The sequence below is a fragment of the Cyanistes caeruleus genome, chromosome 1 (assembly GCF_971803275.1).
Source record: "Cyanistes caeruleus chromosome 1, bCyaCae1.hap1.1, whole genome shotgun sequence".
Classification (NCBI taxonomy): Eukaryota; Metazoa; Chordata; class Aves; order Passeriformes; family Paridae; genus Cyanistes; species Cyanistes caeruleus.
In genome coordinates this window covers 68213702-68233604 of record NC_141701.1, presented here as the reverse complement: position 1 = coordinate 68233604, position 19903 = coordinate 68213702, and positions in this window count along the sequence as shown.

The following is a 19903-nucleotide window of genomic DNA, read 5'->3' as shown; positions in this document are numbered from 1 at the left end:
TATTTAATATAACAAAAAGCATTCTCATTCTAAGATGCTCCAACAGTCAGTCAGTATGAGACGGACATCCAGTTCCTCTTTTAAGGCAAGTATTACCTCCATACACTTCTGTCTGACCTTCACATCCTCTGCAGAGGTCTATGTTGTGATGAATTGGGTTTTCCACCTACAACAGCAAAAGTTCAGTCCTAAGTTCATCCCCTCACATGATGAGAGCAAAGGACTGGTCATTCTATATCCCTTTACCCTTGACACTATAAGTAGCTAACTGCAGATATTTTTGCTTAAAGAATAGCTCCTGGTTAAGCCATAATTTAAATGCCTTTCAAGGATGCAAGTAGGGTCTGAACACAGCTCCAGCTCTGAGAATGACTGCATGGCATCTGTGGGACAGAAGAAAGGCAAACTGTTAACAGCAAAGGTGTGTTGCAGGGTGCCTGCCTCAGCTACCTGCCGAGAAATTTCTGAAGGCATTAGGCAGCTGCTGAAATACTTTTAATGGTGGGTATTTTTAACTTTTATTGTTAAGAACTCCTCTGTCCCACTGAGTTTCATTTCTTTTATGACACTAAGCTTCTTTAAAACTGTAAACAATGAAAGCACAATTTTCTTTGTGCTCTGAAAGTACTCCTCTCCACAGAATATTAGATGTTCAAGAGCATAAATAATTTTTTCCATAAAATCAAAGCAGAAATATTTTCAATTGAGTATTTTGTTTATATTTTTGACAACAGGGAGTAAATTTTCAGTACACCACTTGAAATTTTGCAGACAAGTCAACTCTCCTTAATTTTAAAAAGAGTTTAATGACTTGTCATTGAGGTACCAGATGAAAACTAAGTCTTGCATGTGACCCCTAAGTACCTCTTCTTTCATAATTTTACCAAACTATCCAGCATCTGTATCATTATTGACAATACAGTAACATTTATTTTGAAACCTAAAAAAAATTCAAAAAACGTTGAAGAGTACAGCTATGGATAACAGAATGAGTGCATGCCTTGCTGAAAACTGACAGGACACTGCTAAGGATATGTTGTGTGACACAGATACCGGCATTTTGACATGGAAAAGCATTTTTGCTTCAATATAGGAAAATTAAAAATAGCTATTTTTTATCATCTACTATTTAATTTTTTTTAATTAATCTACTATTTATTTTTCTTCACCTTGTTGAATACATATTTATCAATGCCAGCACATGGTAATGTTACATGCTAAGGAATACAGATAATTTAAAATTTTAAGATAAGAAGTCTTTTATTAAAAAGCTATTGTGTTTTGGGAATGGTGATCTCTAATTTAGTGATCCTCCTGAAACCACTCCAAACCATGCATCGCTGTCCTGGTTTAGTGCAAACTTAGGGAGAGAACATCTGAATGGGGTCCCTCCAGAAAGAAAATTCAAGCAGCCTCTCCCCCAACTGGTCTGGGAAAAGATTTCCTTAGAGAAAAGTGGAAAAAACCTATTTATTTAACAGAAATTAAATAATACTAAACAATAAAACTTCCTGCTGTTCAAAGAAATGGCACATCCAGAAGAGTCCTTGTTGTGGTGTGTAGCTCAGCACACTCAGTCTCTTATCAGTCCCTCTGGCACTGGAAAGTGCCAAGGCCCAGGCCCCAGTGGATGACAGGTGTGAACTCCTGGGGTTTGTCTGGGTTTTCAGTCCAGAGCAGGTTTGAACAGATCCAAGAAAAAGAAAAAAAAAGACTGTCTGAGGAACTTCTCTGCCTCAAGTAGCTAAAAACTAACTAAAAGCAAAGGAGATCTCTGTCCTGCTGTCTGTCCATGCTGCAGACAACACAGTCCTGAGCAGGATGCGGGGGAGTGAGGGCTCTTTCTGAACACAAACTGCAGCTTCTTCTTCCCCAACTTCACTGCCAGAGCCAGTCTTATAGGTGCAGAACTCAATATGTAACATAAACAAGGTGACTGGGGATACAAGCATCATGAAGTCACCTCAGGACAACCACTCACTCGCATATCCCTCCCCCTCCCATCCCCTGTAGAAGGCTGGAGAGAATTCAAGGCACAAAACATAAAGATCATGGGTTGAGATAAGAAGAATATACTGGAAATAACAACTAGATTAGAAAACAACAGTAACAGAAACAATACTAATGACAAAGGTTTTAAGAAAGAGGGAAATTATTCACATGAAAACCCCCTCACAATGCCTGAGTCCTCCTCCAGGCTACAACACCTGGAAGGAACCCCTTCCCCTGTCACCAGAAAACAAAGTGAGATGGTATAGAATAACTTCCAGGTCCCTGCAATTCCCTCCTTGACTATTGCAAAAATTAGCTCTCCTGGACAGAATTATATTCTTTACTAATCTTCCTGTCTATCCTCACTACTCTTTCTTTCCCATATCCCCTTTGTAAACTATGTCACTGACCTCCCTGTAAGGAATTTAAGACCTTTTAGTTAGAAGCTATGTATAAGAGATAGGATAATTAATAAGATTAACAGTACAATTGTGTTGAGCAGGTCACAAGCAAAACCAGTGCAGCATTACAGTAAAAAATTGGCAGCTTGTTTGTGTCCATTCAGTGATACCACTGGCAGCACTCAGGTGCATCATTACATAAGGCATCAGGCATGCATGCTGAAAGCTTTTTCAAGGTCCACCTTCTATGTCTGAATTTATTTATATCAATGGAGCTACAGTGATATTAAACACAAATTTATTCATTATGGGTGGTTATTCAAGCTTAAGATTTAGAAAATCATTGTTTGGTTACAGTGCAGGGTACTTTCTTTTGGTTCTGATTGTAAGGCTGATTCTGTTTCCACTGAAAGCAATGGTGAAATTTAGTGTTTCTGGACTGAATAGCATGCTTAGCTAAGATACTCTGGGTGTTGCAGGAGGGACTGGGAGGTATGTGGAATATAAATCAGCTGTGCATTTCCATATTTTGCATCCAACTGCCCACCAGGAAATGGGCCTCCATGCTACACATTAGGGGATTTACAAAGCCAAAAAAAAATAGAAAAATGCTTCCAAGATTAAAAAAAAAAAAAAAAAAAAGCAAGAAAAGAAAATTTTTATTCCTATAGATTCAACAATTAGGAAGATTTGGAACCAGAGAATTACATTAAAAATTCCATTTTACATATTTGCCTCTAGAGTTACAAAGAGCTGTAATACTGCCAAACAAACAGCTCAGAAGGAGAGCTGAACAATCAAGGAAACTCCAAAAAGCTAAGCCTGCTTAAATTACACTGTGTTTTGTACAATCTTGTAAGTTTGCATACACAGACTCTAGGTGTATTTCAGATGCTTCTTCAGGAATAAGAAATAATATCCTTAGAAATGGTGATATTTGTTTAATTAGATTTGATTATTTAGGAGAATATATACATAGTAGACTAAAATAAATATGGGGATTGTGATTTAATGCCTGTGTATACGTACAAAAGGGCATCACAACAGTTGAAGATTGTTCTCTCTTCACCTCTTTCCCCACCTGGCTGCGTTTAAATTACAAGGTTATCTCTGCAGTAATCTCAGCTTCAAATATCAGAGAAAACCCTCAAGATTTACATTTTTATAGATTTTAGGTGTAACTCAAGGCAAGCAAATTACAGTATTAAATTATGATTGAAAAGTCAAGATGCCATGCTGTAATATCATATATTACACTGAATCAACCTGCCTTTTATTCAAGGAAAGAAAAGGAAAAGGAAAAGAAAAAGAAAGAGGAGGAGAAGGAGAAGGAGAAGGAGAAGGAGAAGGAGAAGGAGAAGGAGAAGGAGAAGGAGAAGGAGAAGGAGAAGGAGAAGGAGAAGGAGAAGGAGAAGAAGGAAAAAAGAAGGAACTCTACAGGATAGAATGCCTTTTAAACCACTAACTCTTTCATTAAAAGTAATGTCATGTCAAAACTGTGACAAGAAAACTTCTAAAATGGCTGCTTTGTGTTGTCATAGTATGAGTTAGCTGCTTGGGATTATTTTACAAAGGAAAAAAAATTATGGAGAAACCAAAACATCTTCACGGAATGTTGTGTTAATGCAATAGCAGATGCAGCTCTACTAGGAACACAGCATTTCCTTCCTCTGATATTCCAAGGACTTTGACATGCTGTGAAATATAATGGGACCATAAAGTGGTTAATACTAAATATTAACTATGAAGTGAAACTGGACTCTAATTTTCCAATTAATTCCCAGATTTTTTTCTAAGAATGTGTAAATGACTGGCCATCCATATATCCCACCCAGCAGAAGCACCAGACTCAGCATGTAGTTGCTCCCAGCCTTAAATTAATTTAGAGAGTTAAGCACTACTGGAAATTAGGTCATAGATGCGGTAGCTTGAATTTCCCCTGGAAGTGTCCCTTGTCTTTCCGTGGCTCTCACAGGGAACTTAGGGCTTTGTTGCCCTCAAGCTCAGCATCCACAGTCAGAAGAGATAACTGTAAATTATTTCACTTGAAGTGGACTGACTATTCACTAAGGGTAGAGAGGGGATCTCAGTCTGCAAATGGCAGGGAGTAGGAAAAAGCCCTTTCACCAGTGTTTACAGCTGATTATGTAAAAATGCCATCTCTTCTCACAGCAGCATAGGTTGGAGTATGGAACAATCTCATGCTTCATGCAACAGCTTCCCTTGCCACCTGTAGGCAAAGTCAATGCTGATTACACATTTTCTAGAAGTGCTTCCTCAGAGGCTTGCGGATGCTGTGCTGCTGATAACACCAATGGGCCTCCAACAATTCGAGGTGTTAGTGGTGATGGAGTACCCACTGCGGGCACCTTGTGAAGAGACACCTAAGGGAGTCTTATGCCTACTGTGCTCTAGGGTTGTGCTTGAATTCATTGAATTCATACAGGTGACACTCAGTATGTTATTCACATTAATGGGCACATCCCAAGTGCCTCAATTCTACTTCCAGGAATAAGGAACTCCCACAGCGAATTAGCAAATTGCAGTCATATGTATACCTATTTTCATAGGGAAAAATATGGCTTCACTTGAAGTTATGTCATTTTTTACTTGTTTGATTTTGTGGCCACTAAAATCAGTTCCAAGTATCAGATTATAAGACTAAAGTTTCCTTGAAGGGGTAATAAAGCAGAGAGAGTAAGAATGGTGATGATGGATATGATCCCCCTCACGTTATAATCACAAGCTTACAGGGTACATTCCTCAGACACATGAAATTAATGGGGAAATTAATAAAATATCTTGAAATCTCAATAACTCTATTATTTTTATATTTTTGGTCATGGTTTCATATGGCTGTGCATAATTGCAAAAAAACCCAAAACCAACCCCTTTCAGTTTTTTGGCTATTTCAATGACTAGGTCTTCACTTACACTTATCCTACTCCAGAAACTTAGAAATGCTATTCCTAATTTGCACTACATGCATGTGAACCATGATCACAGCCTTTAATTCCGAATTTCAGTTCTTACATTTCTGTTGGAAATCAGCTTTTCCCTCTTAATCCTATTATGCTACATTCTCTTTTACTTCTCCTTCCTTGAATCTCTTACTAAGACCCTTGGCTGCTTTTATATAGCTTCTATTTTTACCAGTCTTGCTGTATTCACAGTATAATTTTGACTTTGATTCCTGTTTGCATTTTAGTGTAAGATATAGAAGGACAGAGTTACAGTTGAGTAGTACTTATTACTTTTTTAATCCAGAATGAGACTAATGTACTAGGTATACCACTTAATTTTGGACTTCTAAATTTCCAATGTCTAGATTTTGTGGCCCCATTAAGAAGGCCATGTTGCTGTACTTTCTATATAATATATTATTGGTAAGAAGGACAAATGGCTAAAGAAATTAAAACTATTTCAACTGAAACAAATTAGAAGAAGCAGAGCTCATTCAGAGAATCTTAGTTTAGTATTACTAAGCAATGAATATTTAGGTACTTAGATATTTCACTGTTTGTTTCCTATGCTCCCTCAGGACAAAAAAATGTGATAAAAAACATGTAGCAAATCACTGAAGAAGTATTGGTTTGGATGAAAAAAAATCCAGGGAAAAATAATTCATTCATATGAAAAAGGTTTGGTTTTTTTAATTATTTTTTTAATAAAATGAACCTTGTGGTAACATGACACATTTAATTTTCAATCAGTGTTAATTTTAGTCTCTAGCTACCTGCTAGAGACTAAATAATGGCCTCTTCCCTTCTGTGTTTTCCATGTCCTACTTCCCCTTGCATAGCAGGCTGGATTTGTCTCTGGCTGGCTCTAATGCAATTTCTTGTGATGCTCTATGGCCTTTTTAGCTACCACCACTACCCAGTCCATTGTATCCTCTGTATCCATTGTATCACTGCAGGCACAGGCTCAAAGCTCTGGAGTTTCTGTGGGACAAGTGTGATTTTGACATCATTAGGATAAGGCTTTTCTGCACTCTCTAAATCTTCAGTCATGTAAAATAAAACACATTTAATGAGGTTAAAGGATTTCTGTACAGAATTTTTTGATAAAACACAACTTTTATGTACTTTCTAATGCATATAAAGATCGCAGAGGAAAATAAAATTTTAATGTATTTTAATCCAGCAATTTTCTGGATGGCACCTTCTTACGATCTGTTGCCTTTTATCCCAAAGAACCGAGGTGATATATGCTTTAGAGAAACATATTCCTATACACACTTAACCATGCCATGAGGGTCAATTCCCTCCATTCATTGAAACACAGTAAAATGAAAATGACCAAAATTTAGGCATGACAGTCAAAGCTTATTCTCTTGGCCTGGGGAAAAAAAAATCTCACACCTAAATTTTTTTATTTGCTGGATGTCTACTGGGATAGAGTTAAAATTAAAACTTTCAGATTAAGTATTTTCCTTAAAATGAGATATTTTCCTACTCATGTTCATTGTAGAATTCCTGCCAGTTCAGTGGAAGTGGAGATAAACTAACACTGAACATATTTAATCTGAGCTTTCTACAAGCAAAACTCTTGAGAAGAGCTCATCTGGGAGAAGATAATATTAGTGATTTTATGAGAATTTCAGCTTGAAATAAAACTTTTAATTCAGTTTCAAGAAACTTCAGTATTATTTGAAAACTTTCAAAGAGAAAATTTATTTCTTATTTAAAAGTTACTTAATTTAAAAGTTTAAGCTAGACTGTTTTAAAAGGGAGATTTTAGGGGCTTTTATTGGAAATAATCATCTTCATGAATCAGATATATTTTGTTTCAGTGGGACTGAGTATCAAATGTTTTTTTAAAAAATGAAGAAAGTAAAATTTCTCAAATTTTAAAATATGCTTTTCTCATATAATTTTTTTAGAAGACCAAGCAGTAAACCAGATGCATTCTCTTAGGAACAACAGATATACCCTTTGTTTAAAAATAGATGCACTTTCTTGAGAGAAAAAAAAAAAAGCTACTTCATCAATTTTGCATGTTTCACAACTTTTATTACAGAACCTACGCTTGCTCTATAGACAAAAATGTGGAAGAGGCATCTTGCATGGTCTCTGAACTCTGAATGATCCATTAAATAAGTTCTCTTATTCTCTTGACAGAGGGAGAGAATATAAAATTTGACAATGTGCTTCAGCCTCAAACCCACCAGGTTCCTGACCTGTTTCAGAAACATAGGAGTGGTTGCTCAGAAAGTTGTATCTCCCAAAATATCAACCTAGGGGTAAGCTGCTTTGCAGCTCACCACAACTACTTGCTAAGAAAAGAGCGGCAGGTCTGGACCTACCCATCATCCCAGCAAGCAACTTGTGTGAAAATGCAAGTTGAAGCTGGAGCACCTCTTCATTCCTGAATGCAATTATCTTACTCTGAGCACAGTTTGATGCAATGTAGACATGAGGTGGGAAATACTCCAATACTCTGTGATAATTTCTGGTTTATTTTAATGAAACTCAAAACACATGCGAGTCACAGAAAAATGTTTCTTCCTCATCCAAAAGCTGTTTTTTTGGAGGAGTGATTCTCAGTGGGAAAAGGTCCAGTCTTTGTTTCTGTGCAGCTTGACAGGAAGCACTCATAGCCTAGCTTTGCAAAATCTGCTAAAACCACTTGGTAGAATATTAATCTGTTCCAAAATGTGACGTTATACTATATCAACCAGAAAAGTATTATTGTTCAAATGCATTTCTATAAAATACCTCTTCTTTCAGCTCAACACAAGCTTCAGTTTCACGGAACTTTAGCAAGTCCTTACCAGTAGGAACATAGTTGGACACATTGCTGAGTAATTGTTTAATTTAAAACATGCAGTTTAATGCTTTGGGAATGAAGCATAAAGATTACTTATCTCCTTCTTCCCCAGTTAGCCCCAGTCAGGGCAGGAGATTAGCAGATTAGCAGCCACACTGACCACTCAGGTTTTCTCTCAGTATTGTCCTCTGTATTTTGAAGAATGTTCCTGCAATTCCCCACCAGCCCACCCTGCACAGAAGAAAACAGTGAAGAATAAATTCTTCCAAAATAAAGGAAAATGGAAAGAAACAGCTTCAGGTCTTTCCAGCATTGCCTGTACATTGCAATTGTATGTCTTTGCTCCCTTTCTGGAAAAAGTGCTGATGGTTCCTCTGAAAATGCTGCCTGGGATGTGGCCACTTGAATGAACAGGAGCTTGCAAGGACAGGGTGAGTGAGCCCTGCAAGCCAGCCAGCCACAGATGTTTTCTTCCAGTGCATAGTTCCATCTTGGCACTCAATGACTGCTTTATTAGATTGAAATCTTATTGGGAGTGTCCTAGGGTGTCTTTATGATGCTTGTATCCCCAATCATCTGTTCTGCTGAATATTTAGTTCTGCGCCTTTAAAACTAGATTCGAGAACGAAGGGGGAAAGAAGTGGTGTCTGAGGTGGCAGTATTCAAAAACATAAAGAGCTTCAGCTCTCTCAGAGTCTGTGCTGTCTGCAGCATGGACAGCAGGAGAGAACTCTCCTTTGCTTTTAGTTAGGTTTTTTTAGTTAGCTGAGGCCAGAAGTTTTTTGGAACTGTTCAGCTATTTGGTCTGAGAACACCAGGACTGTTGTCCAAGGGCCCCCCAAGCCGCACGAGAGAAAGCCAAGGACACACACATGAAAAGAACTCCCTGTCTTTGATACACGTAAGGACTTTCTGAATTGCCATCTCTTCAGAACAATGAGAAGTTCCATTGTTTAATGGTATTAATTTCCTCATGTTTGTGAATACTTTGCTTATTAGATAAAAAGATTTTTTCAACTTTTCTCGAAGGATATTTATATCTTCTGAACCAGTTGGGGGAGGGGCATATTGAATTTGCTTTATAGAGGAGACTACCTCAAAAGTTTCCACCCAAATTTGTCCTAAACCAGGACAGGGAGAGAAAGGTTTCTGTGAAAATTTGCTCCAAAAATCAAAGTCATTAGCTTTCCAAAAGCATACTTGGACATTTATTAGGAATAAAAGAGAAGAGAGGGATGAAGGGAAAGGAATGGAGAGTCATGTCTGAGCAGGAATGATGTAGGGCTACACAGGAGCAGAAGGAAAACATGATAGCAGCTCAGCTGCGAAGGAAAGGGAGACGAAATCAAAAGGCAGTTGTAGAGAATAATAGAGAAGTTTATAATTACTATAGCATTTTCCTTCTCTGAATGTTAGAGTGAATTTTCAGGTCTGTTTTCTTTTACTGTCACAAAGTGCTATGAAAAGCATCAGCAAGGTATAATTTCCATAGCAGGGAGGAAAGTGTAGGGATCGTGTACCTATGGGTACAGACAAGTGCAGACAGCTGCATGCTGTCTGGTTCTGTGTGAATCCAGGTTTAATGCAGAAGCTCTCAAGCCAAAGGATATATTGCCCATAGGATAACCCTGTACTTAGGACAGTATGGCTTCTAGGCCAGGTCAGAGGGTGGGAGCACAAATGTCTATCCTATTTATGGAGGTAACACATCAATGTGAGCAAGGGCTGGGGGACCACACGCTTGTGTCACACAGGGCTGCACTCTCTCTCTTCACCGCCTCTTCCATAGGGAGGTAGAGCCAAGGGATGACTTGCAAGTTAGTTCGAGTCACAGAGGCCTGTGCATGTTACTTATAAAATCAATATGGTCACAGGAGATGTTCCTTTGCACTGGGAAAAAAAATATACTAGGGAGCCTAATATAAAAGAATTAAGTTTCGTAATTTGTCGCAGTGTAAATTTTTTTGTTAATCTTCCTTTACGGAGGACAATATGCATCCACATACTTTAGTATAAGTTTTAGTTATTATTACTTAGCTCATAAAAAAAAAAAAAAAAAAAAAGGAGAAAAAGAGGAAAAAACCCTAGGTAATTCTACTAAACCAGAAGGACTGCTTTGCTACATGAAAGGTGAGACTGTAAAGCCAGCTGCTAAGGGTAAGGAAAAGCTGCAATGAAGATTACCAGTGTTCCTTTCATACATCTGTATTTGAATTAATTACATAATCACACAGCATTTTTTCACAAGACTCCTGCCTTATTCAGTGCACAGCATGAATGTAACTCACTGTATGGGAAACTGCAATATTTCAAATATAGGGAGCTTTCAATATTCAAATGATTGATTCCAAATACTTAAAATTTGGTTTGGTTTGCATACAAATTGATCCTGAATTAGGCAATGGTCATGTCCGTGATGAAAACACTTCAGTTAAATGACACATAGAGAAAGCTTAATTGATACTTTATCGTTTCTCAGCAGATGTCTACATTCAAATGAAATTAATGTAAAAGAATTTGCTAAAAAGATATAGGTACTGTATCTGAATAAATCATTTGCATTTGTTCAAATGAAGTAATATGCGGTAGGAGGTGCTGGTTATACGAGTAAGCCATAAACATAACTTTATTCTTGTCTCTCTTTTTCGTATTTTGCATAAAATGAATCCGGAATGGGACTGATTTCCTCTATATTATGTCAGTGTTATGCTGATGCAACTCTCTTAATTTCAGTCTTTTACCACCTAACTGCCTGTTATAGCAGTAAAATCCAGTCTACACACATATATACTGTATTTATTTTCCTATAAATTATTTTTATATAAAGAATAAAATAATATGAGAATTCTTTATGGAAAATAGTTTGAATTCTAAGTAAAATGGGGCACTGCTGAAACAAACAGAATGAGGGGAAGAGTGAAATTCCATATGTGGGTCTTAATATGATTATGAGTGCCAGTTCATTTTCCCTTTCTTACAGTCTGAGTATGCTTTATACTGTATGTATTTGCAATGCATTCTCTCTCTGTAACCCTGTTCTCTCCATTTATAAAAGCCATCATGATGCTATGAAGAACATGATGCAGAAAAATAAATGCAGATTAGATATCAGTGTGAGAAATACAATGCTGCCAGTTCTTTTTATCCTTTCTGCAATTTGATCCAAATTCTGTGACTACATTATTGTGGTTAAGATTAAAGGGTAAAATATTTTCCCACAAGGAACCACCACTTTTCTCCACTTAATTACCAGATGTTAAAAAACAACAAGTAGTTATTCTTCTGTGTACTCACCTGTGCCTTTTAGCTAATTACAGACAACTGCTAAGTGATTTCACACAGCTTTTGCTGTGAGGTTGCAGGATTATTGATGTTACATATGATGTGTCTGGATAACATAGTCTAGCATGATGTCATACACTGATAGTCATTATGTCAGCTTTTTGCACTCCTTCAAACAGAGACTTTGTCTAATAGATAGAATATGTATTTTTTTACAGTCTCTTGCTCCCTGCTACTTTCATATGCATGGCTGGGAACAGGAGACCCAAAGTCCCAAACAGCATCATAGATTATATAACTGAGATGCCTCTTAAACTAAGAGGGCAGGCCCATTACTTTTAAAGGTTTTACAAAGTTAAACTTTTATTAGAACAGGAAATTTTCAAATGCATGTATTGGGGAACATAAAAACTGTGATTGCAAATACTTTGTTGAAGTTAACACTGAAAGTATGCTATTGAAATTGTAGCACTATTGTACTTGTGATTAGCACTATGTATGGTCATAGATCTTCATGTTTCATAGTTTTCTGCAGTAGCCCTCCTATGGATATTTAGAACTGTGTCAACAATATTAAAATCTCATGATTTAAGTTTTGTGATTGGTCATGATGATCTATGCCTATGTTTACAGTGACAAATCCTGTTACCTACTAGGACCAGAAAAGATCCAGTGCTGAGAGCACAATAGCCATACCATGCGTGCTTTGGCACTAAGTCTGGGAATTTCTCTAGTCTGATTCCATGGATACATTATTAACAGAAGAGAACATGCTCCAGATATGGTTTCATTAAAAATTAATCCAACATCTTTCCATGATATGAACCAAAATTAAATAAGTTGGGATGACCAGAGGAAACTCCTGATACAGTAAATTTTAAAACAGAAAGTGAAGTCAATGAAAGTTGTTTCCATCACAGTTTTACAAAGTATGTAAAAATGCGTAAACCAGTATGATTTTCATTAAAATAGCAGAAGTCACCCAACTATAAGTCTTTCATTTGCAATTAAAATTGATCATAAATTCAAATATTTTTCTGCCTTTTTTTTTGCATATGCTTGAAATTATTGGGAAAAAAATTGTTCTTGGGATTTCCTAGTTTCCCTGTTGAAAAAACAGTAAAAAAAAGAAAAAAGTAAAATTGATAGCTTGACTTTTTGAAAATCAACACATTTTGAAGGATACATTGATAAGCAATACATTTTTTTACATAAAAATTACTTCTCTTTTGATTTTTGTCCTTTTTAAATAAGAGCTCATATAGAGATTGTCAAGCATTGTTCCTAATTCCTTTAAAGGAGGTACTTCCTGTTACTTCATGCAAGACAAGGGTTTTGGTTGCTGTAAATTGAGACTGGAAATGCATATATTGGAATTGGGTCCTCCCATGTCCATTGTGAATTCAAAAGCTAGTGAAAAGGATTAATTCCTTCTTGACCTGTGAGTGACATGCAAATTTTGATGAGACATTGCCCAGAAAATTAAATGCTCCCATACTTAAAAAATTCAATATCGTTTCTTCTTTTCAATAATTGACTGGTACTACCTGCTAAATTTGAACCAAATTTTCTAAGTGGATTACCTGATGTAAAGTGCCTTTCTTGCAAATAAACCTTTCCAAAATCTGTTTGCAGTCATGCCAGGTAAGTTTTATCCCTTTGCTTCTTCAACTTTTTTTTAATTGAATCACTGACATTTGTATTCCAGTAATATATATCTCCTGCCACAGATACAGGGGCCCCTCAGTGCAGGCACACAGAATGAGAGACGGTCCCTGGCCTGTACGGTTTATTAATTGGCTGGATAAACAATGGGAGGTGGGACCTTGCCTAAGGAATAACAGAGGTCACTCATGGAGACAACACTGGAAGCTTTTACTCATTACACCGAACTCCAGTGTCACATTGATGGACCTCCTAACAACATTTAAAATGTACAGTCATTCAAGCTGGGGAAACAGAAATTAAACACATTACTTAAAAACACATCTCCCTTTGTCAGTATTTCTGAGTCTTTTTTTTCTTTTCAATCAGAAAAAAGTATCCTTTAGGACTTACATAGCAGACATTTCTTTCTATTCCTCCAACTAATTTCTTTATATTTGTCCTATTCTGGCAAAACATAGAGAAATAAGGTAAATCATTCTTTCAGGCTGTTACATACATGTACTTTGAAACAGCAGATAAAATCAAACAGCTAAGAAACAATTCCAGCATCTTCTTAACAGGAGTAGAATTGCCAGCAGGCAATAAGGCTCTATTATTTGTATTTAATGGGAATTAACCAGTTCTTGGTCACAGTGTAGCACTATCACAAAGACCCCCTAAGCTTTGTAATGCTTAATGAGGTGTTGTCATTTCACAATTTTTCCATCACTCTATAGAAATAGTATAATCATTGCTGCTAACTGACTTGTCCCTCAGGAAATACATTCTTGATGACTTCACATACAAGCTTTCCTAAACTTTAAATGCTGACTTTATCTAACTGGATTTCTTGGACTAAGCATAAAAAATATAGATGCATTTCCCCTCTTGCTTAGTTATTATTTTGTTTAAAAATAATCAGATATATTTATTTCTGTCAGTCTATATGGAAATAGTGGAAGGACATTAAAAAAATAAGTCTTTCTAATCATACTGTTGCTTTTGAAAAGGGAATCTTTCACTGACTGCATTCTGTGGCAAAGTGGATTATCAAAAAACATGGCATCATGCTTTGCTGGGAAAAAAATGTGTCATCTGTTTTGCTTTAATCTCATTGTGAAGCAATTGTCACAAGTGTCTTTGATATGAAATTTTTCTTTATCCCATTTGGCTGACTAAGATTAAATGTCAGTGCAAAGGCACCTAAATAAACCAGAATAGCAGATATTTCTGTAGCTATTCCATTGCTGTTAATGGAGTTTAACCTCAGATCAATAGAGAGAGGAAAGTGATATGAATATTGCTTTCCAGGGGTTGTGAAATAACTATAAAGCAATGTCACATATGTTAAACTCCTAAACATCTTACTTGCTGGGTAAATGCTGATCACTGTGAACTTCTCCTAAAGTACCAAATCTATGGATAAAATACATCAGCTTCACAGTCTTTGGGCAACAATCTTGATACTGTGAAGGATCCTGTCCTTCACCTAGCAGAGAAAAACTTTTACTTAATGTAACAGCATTTCTACAGTGAATGTTATATTCTGTTGCCCGTTGTCTTAGGATAGCAAAGAGAGCAGAAAGTTGCAATGAGATTACAAATAATAAAATTAATAAACCCTCATTTTTTAGTTTGTAAAATGGGTTTGAGCTTGTCATTCCTAGAATTACTAAAAAGGTAACAGGAAAATACTTCACTATTAACCAAAACAATAACTATGCCTTGAGATTTATCGTATTTCTACTTACCTTCTATTCATAATGTGTGTTTGGATTATTGTAAATCACTACTCTGTATAAACACATTTCTGTCAGGTTATTGAAATTAAGTTGTCTGGTCTGGAGAAAAACTGTTTCAGGTCATCTCATTCTGTCTGTCTAAATGAGACAGAGATCCAGATATACTGTCTAACTCCAAGAGTGGCATTTACCCTATAGCTAAAGTTGTTAAATGAGTTCATAAAAGCATAAATGATGTTGTTTGTGGGAAGCAGAATGTGCTGCTATCCTCTTCTGTCTTGTCATTCCTGAATTCTGGATTCTTCTGTTTAGTTCTGGGAGTCAGTCTAAAGATTAAGAAATAAAGGGTGAATAGCATCTGCTGTGTGAATAAAATCTTTCTTTTCCTTTCCTTTTTCCCCTTTCCTTTCCTTTCCTTTCCTTTCCTTTCCTTTCCTTTCCTTTCCTTTCCTTTCCTTTCCTTTCCTTTCCTTTCCTTTCCTTTCCTTTCCTTTCCTTTCCTTTCCTTTCCTTTCCTTTCCTTTCCTTTCCTTTCCTTTCCTTTCCTTTCCTTTCCTTTCCTTTCCTTTCCTTTCCTTTCCTTTCCTTTCCTTTCCTTTCCTTTCCTTTCCTTTCCTTTCCTTTCCTTTCCTTTCCTTTCCTTTCTTTTCCTCTTTCCTTTCCTTTCTTTTCCTCTTTCCTTTCCTCTTTCCTTTCCTCTTTCCTTTCTCCTATTTCCTTTTTCCTTCTTTTTCCTTTTTTCTTTTTTTCCTTTTTCCTTTTTTCTTTTTTTCCTTTCCTCTCCTCTCCTCTCCTCTCCTCGAGTCTCCTCCCCTCCCCTCCCCTCCCCTCCCCTCCCCTCCCCTCCCCTCCTCTCCTTTTCTTTTCCCTTTCCGCACCTTTCCTTTCCTTTCCGCACCTTTCCTGCCCTGCCCCTTGTCCCTTGCCCTTTGCCCCTTGCCCCTTGCCCCTTGCCCCTTGCCCTTCCCTTTTTCCCTTCCCCTTTTCTGCCCTGCTTTGCCTTGCCTTTGCCTTTTGCCTTTTCTTTCTTGACAGTTATAAACTGAGGTAATTATAGCTCACTATTCAGACATAAAACATGGTTTCATTTCAAGTCTTAAATATTATTTAAACTGCAAGATTCCCTTATGTGTAGGCACTGAGTGACTCATTCAAAACTGAATAGATTTTAAAATAAAACTAGAAATTCATTTTGCAAGAGTGTCTTAATAGAAAATCAGTCCGAATAATTTGTTGCATAGAAAGAATTCTACTCATCCAAAAAAATTGCCTTAGCACTTTCAAATGCCAGTAAAGGTTAAATTTAGTTTAAAAAGTTGATAAATGACTCAGACACTCTTTAAAAACTTACATTTTTTTTTCAATTTCTACACTGATTTTCCCAAAGAATTCACCATCTTTTGGAAAAAAAAAAATAATTGATTTTATGGACAGTGTTATTTTTCTTGATTTTCACTTGTTCTTTCAGGGGGTCTCAGTCCTTGTGACCCCAGTCCTGCATCCAAGTGAACTATTTAGCTGTAAAGTCACTTATGACAGCAGAGGGTGACTATATCAGCAGAAATGGATTATCTCCCTAGCAACAACAGTGCAACACTTATGGAACTATGCAGGGAGCTGGTGATAAGCAGGCAAACCAAAATTATCTCTGAATTAATGACATTTGAGCAGGTAGAAGTGGAAAACAGAATGACTTCAGTGTACCCAGGCAGGAAGGCCAGAGCATAGGAAACATGTAGCTCTTAGAAGTTCAGACACAAAGGTTTTAACTTCTGCCTCCCATGACAGCAACCTACAGAGCGCCAGGTTATGCCCAGCCCTTCACTCATCCAAAACACTCAAGCCTTATATTCAGATTGCCTAGCTGAAGAAATAAGGCACCCAAATAGTTAAACAAGCTACTCAACCAGGTGGCTGCAAAGGCCTTTTCAAGAAATTTGGCCTTTGCAGCTTAACTTCTACTTTAAGTGCAGAGCACATTTCCTTGATTTTATCTTCTCTGATATCACACACGTGGGAAGATGTAGGTGTATGTACACATCATGTTCAAAGGAAAATCCACCTGCTCTCTGTACACTGGATAGAAGTGAAAAAAAGGTTCAACACCTCTCTTCATAGAGTATTGAGAAGTGTTCAGCTACTCCAATGAAAAGTGCAGTAAAAGAATGAGAATTGGGTATGAAGCGTTCTCAGACAGCTTTCCCATCTGACAAGTTTGCTTGCTCTGAATTTCCCCAGAATACTATCTACTCTGAAGCATGTGGGATAAGAACAACAGTGTTTTGGCACATAGGTGGGAGAAGGCTGTGTCACACAAAGTGTTGCACAGCCTGTGATTCCTTCCTTTTTGTAGAGCAAGAATAAAGAATGATGTGTCTAGTTTTTGTGTCTTAATAGACTAGGGCTCATGGGCATCCTGCCAAGAGGTTAAAGTGCTGCTGTTTGGCCCTTGGTTTCTAACACAGAAATGGCCATCTGTCAATAGTAGATGTTTCTAAGCTAAAGAAAGAGTAGCCAGCTGAAGGGAGAAAAGCAATTGTGAATAAAATATGGAAATAACAGCTATGATACAATCTTCCTCTTAGCAGAGCATTTAGTTTGAGGTGGGTTTTCTTTTTATTTTTTTTTCAGCTTTAATTCTGAGAGGGATTTCTATGGAAGATTGTTTTCAAAAGAAGGTATTATTCCACTACCATGCACATTTAGATGCATTTGCCACTGAGCTTTTGAAGGATTCTAAGAGCATATTATGAGAAAAAAAAATGTTAGCAATTGTTCATGGAAAAAAATCTGACAGTAAGGTCAAGGGAGCCACAAAGGAGGTGGCATTTGCCAATTAAGCCCTTGCTACAGCATGAAACAAGGTGACCAAGAAAAGCATACAGCATTTAAGGATTTTGTCATATTTTGTACAGCAAGAGTGTACTTTTATGCATTCTAAAGAATGGAAATGAATTTTAATGCTTATCAGGCACTTAGGCTATCTTATATGAAACCAGATTTGGCAACTCCTCCTGCAGCTGTTGCAAACAAGTCCAGCCAATCATCAGTACTTGTGTGTTTCATTCATCCCTCTGTAAAAGAAAAAGAGAAGCAACAAACTCAGAACATTTGGTAATTCAGTTTTAACAAAGTGGATGATTTTCTTTGCAGAGCCAAGTCTTTCAGTTTGTTGTTGTTGGGTTTTTATAATAATTTCACCAGCGGAATTGGATTGAGATTGCTGCCTTCACAACCACAGAAAGCAAAACAAAACTGTTTTCTAAGCTTCTAACAAAACCTCCAAGCTTCACCAATGTCTTTGAGTGGAGAAAAAGTGTGTGTACAGCCCATTTTGAGTTCTGCAACCAAAGCCTTCAAAATCACACCTGTATGTTTTCATTCCATGTGATCTGGTGGCATGTTGTTAACTCCAAGTGCCACATCAGGTAGCAGGAGTATCATCATGTATATAACTGCTTATATCCACCAGTATGCCAGAAATTCATGGGGTTCTCTAAAATATTTGAATGTAGCTAACAATATTTTTATTAGTTAAAATAATTATGATAATGGTTTTCTTGGCAAATTTTCTAACTTTCACTAAACATTTGGTAAAATCCAGCATTTTGCATCTGCTTCATCAAATTGTTGGCTTTATCTATATGAAAGATCTATAGGAAACTTTCATTCTGATAGTCAATATTTGACATGAGCTTTAGCTACCACTGATGATGACACAAATTTCAGGAGATATTAATTTTTTATACTTGTTGACTCTTATACCATTCAGAAGAAGTGACAAGATTTATGTCAAAGATTATAATCTGATTAACTAGTATCAATTAACTCATCAGATACATGGTAGTCTCCTGGGTCATCTGCACAGTACTTTCAAGTGTGTGTGCTCCTGAAAATTCTTCTCCTTGTGGTTACTTGGGCAGACTCAGTCAGATGCTTAGATATTTCCAGAGCTAACCTAGAGTCTATTGTCATAAGTCTGAAATAAATTCTTTAAAAATACCAGAATGTCAATATGACCTATTTAAATTTTTGGCATTTTGATTATTTTGCCAAAAATCTGTCTTGACAACTGCTGTTGTTTTTCCAGAAATGAAGAAGCTGTTCATTTTGTTTTGTTTTGTTCAGGTTCAATTTAGTTTGGTTTGGTTTGGTTTTCTAGGGGCTGAAAGTTACATACATGCTTTTCAGGTCCTGGGTATTAGATTGGACAAAAGTAGATAATGATGCACAAATCCCAAAAGTGTGCGCAAAATGATGATATTTCTTTTTCTCAGAGAAAATGCTGTCCAGACTTGAATGACCAGTCCCTTATGCATTCTGCTTCCTGGTTACATTTTCAAAACAAGATGGAATAGAATACATTGCAACTAATTTGTAATGAATTTTTAGTAGCCTTTAGTTCATTTTCCTTTTTAGTCATACAATTTCTATTCTCTGTCATAGCTGCAAACCATAGTTCATATGTTTCACCAATTAGAGCTCTACGTTCCATATAACAATGTCATAGGATGCATTCTCACCCATCTTTGAGGATGCACAGATAAGTTAGAGGGGATGTAGAAGCATTTTTTAGTAAGGAAGTATCACTTACAATCACATGAGAGTAAGAATATTGCACCAGGCACCACTGATTAATTGATTTTGGAATGAAGATGATGTCTTACAGAACCTAGATAGCTGTGAGCTCAAAGTAAATTCTCCCAGCTTCAGTGGTTTTATATTTCTGAAGGGTTTTTTGTTTGTTTTTACTTTTCCTGAAGCAGTGATTTTTCCAATTTTCTAAATTATCTATTTGTATAATTGAAAACTTGTATGCATTAGTGATACATTAATGCTTTCTATTCAATTTAGATGACAAAATAAAATAGCAGGATAAGAAAAATTAAGCATTTTGAAGTATATGGTCTATTTGTTATGATACCTAAAGGAAAAACATAAAGGAATACTGAGATGCAGAAGAAAAGGTGCAAAACAAAGAACCAGTGATAAGTAATAGAACATAACTCAATTTTGCTTTTTATTTTTTTTTCCATCTGAATCCTTTCTTGATTCCCTAGTGGTATT